Source organism: Balaenoptera borealis (assembly GCF_965194805.1).
Source record: "Balaenoptera borealis genome assembly, chromosome: 2".
Lineage (NCBI taxonomy): Eukaryota > Metazoa > Chordata > Mammalia > Artiodactyla > Balaenopteridae > Balaenoptera > Balaenoptera borealis.
The window spans coordinates 160940598-160946383 of NC_138867.1; positions in this window are offsets into that span (position 1 = coordinate 160940598).

The window sequence follows — 5786 nt, forward strand, 5'->3', positions numbered from 1 at the left end:
CTGTTATTAGCCCCACCAAAGAGCCCAGGTAGGCTCCAGTGTTGGGTTTCCTCAGGCAAGACCACCAACAGGGAGGGAACCCAGCCCCACCCATCAACAGTCAAGTGGATTAAAGTTTTACTGAGCTCTGACCACCACAGCAACAGTCAGCTCTACCCACCATCAGAGCCTCCCATCAAGCCTCTTAGATAGCCTCAACCACCAGAGGGCAGAGAGCAGAAGCAAGAAAAACTATAATCCTGCAGCCTGTGGAACAAAAACCACATTCACAGAAAGACAGACAAGATGAAAAGGCAGAGGGCTATATACCAGATGAAGGAACAAGATAAAACCCCAGAAAAACAACTAAATGAAGTGGAGATAGGCAACCTTCCAGAAGAAGAATTCAGAATAATGATAGTGAAGATGATCCAGGACCTCGGAATAAGAATGGAGGCAAAGATCGAGAAGATGCAAGAAATGTTTAACAAAGACCTAGAAGAATTAAAGAACAAACAGAGATGAACAGTACAATAACTGAAATGAAAACTACACTAGAAGGAATCAATAACAGAATAACTGAGGCAGAAGAATGGATAAGTGACTTGGAAGACAGAATGGTGGAATTCACTGCTGCAGAACACACTAAAGAAAAAAGAATGAAAAGAAATGAAGACAGCCTAAGAGACCTCTGGGACAACATTAAACACAACAACATTCGCATTATAGGGGTCCCAGAAGGAGAAGAGAGAGAGAAAGGACCAGAGAAAATATGTGAAGAGATTATAGTCGAAAACTTCCCTAACATGGGAAAGGAAATAGCCACCCAAGTCCAGGAAGCGCAGAGAGTCCGATACAGGATAAACCCAAGGAGAAACACGCTGAGACACATAGTGATCAAATTGGCAAAAATTAAAGACCAAGAAAAATTATTGAAAGCAGCAAGGGAAAAACAACAAATAACATACAAGGGAACTCCCATAAGGTTAACAGCTGATTTCTCAGCAGAAACTCTACAAGCCAGGAGGGAGTGGCATGATATACTTAAAGTGATGAAAGGGAAGAACCTACAACCAAGATTACTCTACCCGGCAAGGATCTCATTTAGATTGGATGGAGAAATCAAAAGCTTTACAGACAAGCAAAAGCTAAGAGAATTCAGCACCACCAAACCAGCTCTACAACAAATGCTAAAGGAACTTCTCTAAGTGGGAAACACAAGAGAAGAAAAGGACCTACAAAAACAAACCCAAAACAATTAAGAAAATGGTCACAGGAACATACATATCAATAATTACCTTAAACGTGAATGGATTAAATGCTCCAACCAAAAGACACAGGCTTGCTGAATGGATACAAAGACAAGACCCATATATATGCTGTCTACAAGAGACCCACTTCAGACCTAGGGACACATACAGACTGAAAGTGAGGGGATGGAAAAAGATATTCCATGCAAATGGAAATCAAAAGAAAGCTGGAGTAGCTATACTCATATCAGATAAAATAGACTTTTAAATAAAGAACGTTACAAGAGACAAGGAAGGACACTACATAATGATCGAGGGATCAATCCAAGAAGAAGATATAACAATTATAAATATATATGCACCCAACATAGGAGCACCTCAATACATAAGGCAACTGCTAACAGCTATAAAAGAGGAAATCGACAGTAACACAATCATAGTGGGGACTTTAACACCTCACTTACACCAATGGACAGATCATCCAAAATGAAAATAAATAAGGAAACAGAAGCTTAGAATGACACAATAGACCAGATAGATTTAATTGATATTTATAGGACATTCCATCCAAAAACAGCAGATTACACTTTCTTCTCAAGTGTGCATGGAACATTTTCCAAGATAGATCACATCTTAGGTCACAAATCAAGCCTCACTAAATTTAAGAAAATTGAAATCATATCAAGCATCTTTTCTGACCACAACCCTATGAGATTAGAAATGAATTACAGGGAAAAAAACGTAAAAAACACAAACACATGGAGGCTAAACAATACGTTACTAAGTAACCAAGACATCACTGAAGAAATCAAAGAGGAAATAAAAAAATACCTAGAGACAAATGACAATGAAAACACAATGGCCCAAAACCTATGGGATGATGCAAAAGCAGTTCTAGAGGGAAGTTTATAGCTATACAAGCCTACCTCAAGAAACAAGAAAAATCTCAAATAAACAATCTAACCTTACACCTAAAGGAACTAGAGAAAGAAGAACAAACAAAACCCAAAGTTAACAGAAGGAAAGTAATCATAAAGATCAGAGCAGAAATAAATGAAAAAGAAATGAAGGAAACGAGCAAAGATCAATAAAACTAAAAGCTGGTTTTTTGAGAAGATAAACAAAATTGGTAAACCATTAGCCAGACTCATCAAGAAAAAGAGGGAGAGGACTCAAATCAATAAAATTAGAAATGAAAAAGGAGAAGTTACAACAGACACCGCAGAAATACAAAACATCCTAAGAGACTAGTACAAGCAACTCTATGCCAATAAAATGGACAACCTGGAAGAAATGGACAAATTCTTAGAAAGGTATAACCTTCCAAGACAGAACCAGGAAGAAACAGAAAATATGAACAGACCAATCACAAGGAATGAAATTGAAACTGTGATTAAAAATCTTCCAACAAACAAAAGTCCAGGACCAGATGGCTTCACAGGTGAATTCTATCAAACATTTAGAGAAGAGCTAACACCCATCCTTCTCAAACTCTTCCAAAAAATTGCAGAGGAAGGAACACTCCCAAACTCATTCTATGAGGCCACCATCACCCTGATCCCAAAACCAGACAAAGACACTACAAAAAAAGAAAATTACAGACCAATATCACTGATGAATATAGGTGCAAAAATCCTCAACAAAATACTAGCAAACAGAATCCAACAACACATTAAAAGGATCATACACCACGATCAAGTGGGATTTATCCCAGGGATGCAAGGATTCTTCAATATACGCAAATCAATCAATGGGATACACCATCTTAACAAACTGAAGGATAAAAACCATATGATCATCTCAATAGATGCAGAAAAAGCTTTTGACAAAATTCAACACCCATTTATGATAAAAACTCTCCAGAAAGTGGGCATAGAGGGAACCTACCTCAACATAAGAAAGGCCATATACGACAAACCCATGGCAAACATCATTCTCAATGGTGAAAAACTGGAAGCATTTCCTCTAAGATCAGGAACGAGACAAGGGTGTCCGCTCTCACCACTATTATTCAACATAGTTTTGGAAGTCCTAGCCATGGCAATCAGAGAAGAAAGAGAAATAAAAGGAATACAAATTGGAAAAGAAGAAGTAAAACTGTCACTGTTTGCAGATGACATGATATTATACATAGGGAATCCTAAAGATGCCACCAGGAAAGTACTAGAGCTAATCAATGAATTTGGTAAAGTTGCAGGATACAAAATTAGTGCACAGAAATCTCTTGCATTCCTATACACTAATGATGAAAAATCTGAAAGAGCAATTATGGAAACACTCCCATTTACCATTGCAACAAAAAGAATAAAATACCTAGGAATAAACCTACCTAGGGAGACAAAAGACCTGTATGCAGAAAACTAGAAGACACTGATGAGGGAAATTAAAGATGATACCAACAGGTGGAGAGATATACCATATTCTTGGATTGGAAGAATCAATATCGTGAAAATGACTATACTACCCAAAGCAATCTACAGATTCAATGCAATCCCTATCAAATTACCAATGGCATTTTTTACAGAACTAGAACAAATCATCTTAAAATTTGTATGGAGACACAAAAGACCCTGAAGAGCCAAAGCAGTCTTGAGGGGAAAAAACGGAGCTGGAGGAATCAGACTCCCTGACTTCAGACTATACTACAAAGCTACAGTAATCAAGACAATATGGTACTGACACAAAAACAGAAACATAGATCAATGGAACAAGATAGAAAGCCCAGAGATAAACCCACGCACCTATGGTCAACCATTCTATGACAATGGAGGCAAAGATATACAATGGAGAAAAGACAGTCTCTTCAATAAGTGGTGCTGGGAAAACTGGACAGCTACATGTAAAAGAATGAAATTAGAATACTCCCTAACACTGTACACAAAAATAAACTCAAAATGGATTCGAGACCTAAATGTAAGACTGGACACTATAAAACTCTTAGAGGGAAACATAGGAAGAACACTTTTTGACATAAATCACAGCAAGATCTTTTTTTTTTTTTTTTTTTAAACAAACTATGCTGGCTATTTTTTTTTTTTTTTTTTTTATATTTATTTTTTTTGGCTGTGTTGGGTCTTCGTTTCTGTGCGAGGGCTTCTTCTAGTTGCGGCAAGCGGGGGCCACTCTTCATCGCGGTGCACGGGCCTCTTCAGTATCGCGGCCTCTCTTGTTGCAGAGCACAGGCTCCAGACGCGCAGGCTCAGTAGTTGTGGCTCACGGGCCCAGTTGCTCCGCGGCATGTGGGATCTTCCCAGACCAGGGCTCGAACCCGTGTCCCCTGCATTAGCAGGCAGATTCTCAACCACTGCGCCAGCAGGGAAGCCCCAGCAAGATCTTTTTTGATCCACCTCCTAGAGTAATGGAAATAAAAACAAAAATAAACAAATGGCACCTAATGAAACTTCAAAGCTTTTGCACAGCAAAGGAAACCATAAACAAGACGAAAAGACAACCCTCAGAATGGGAGAAAATATTTGCAAACGAATCAACGGACAAAGGATTAATCTCCAAAATATATAAACAGCTCATTCAGCTCAATATTAAAGAAACAAACAACCCAATCCAAAAATGGGCAGAAGACCTAAACAGACATTTCTCCAAAGAAGACATACAGATGGCCAAGAAGCACATGAAAAGGTGCTCAACATCACTAATTATTAGAGAAATGCAAATCAAAACTACAATGAGGTATCACCTCACACCAGTTAGAATGGGCATCATCAGAAAATCTACAAACAACAAATGCTGGAGAGGGTGTGGAGAAAAGGGAACCCTCTTGCACTGTTGGTGGGAATGTAAATTGATACAGCCACTATGGAGAACAATATGGAGGTTCCTTCAAAAACTAAAAATAGAATTACCATATGATCCAGCAATCCCACTACTGGGCATATACCCAGAGAAAACCGTAATTCAAAAAGACACATGCACCTCAATGTTCACTGCAGCACTATTTACAATAGCCAGGTCATGGAAGCAACCTAAATGCCCATCGACAGATGAATGGATAAAGAAGTTGGGGTACATATATACAATGGAATATTACTCAGCCATAAAAAGGAACGAAATTGAGTCATTTGTTGAGACGTGGATGGATCTAGAGACTGTCATACAGAGTGAAGTAAGTCAGAAAGAGAAAAACAAATATCGTATATTAATGCATGTATGTGGAACCTAGAAAAATGGTACAGATGAACCAGGTTGCAGGGCAGAAGTTGAGACACAGACGCAGAGAACAAACGTATGGACACCAAGGGGGGAAAACCGCGGTGGGGTGGGGATGGTGGTGTGCTGATTTGGGCGATTGGGATTGACGCGTATACACTGATGTGTATAAAATTGATGACTGATAATAAAAGAAAAAAAAAAGAATAAAAAAAAAAAAAAAGAAAGCCTGTGGGTGAGATTTTAATTTTTTTAAGTAATATTTATATTACATTAATTAATTTATTTAAAAATACATTGATGTTCTCATCAAAAGGAAAAAAATTTTCTTTTTCTTTAATTTTTGTATCTACATATGGTGATGGATGTTCACTAAGCTTATTGTGATAATCA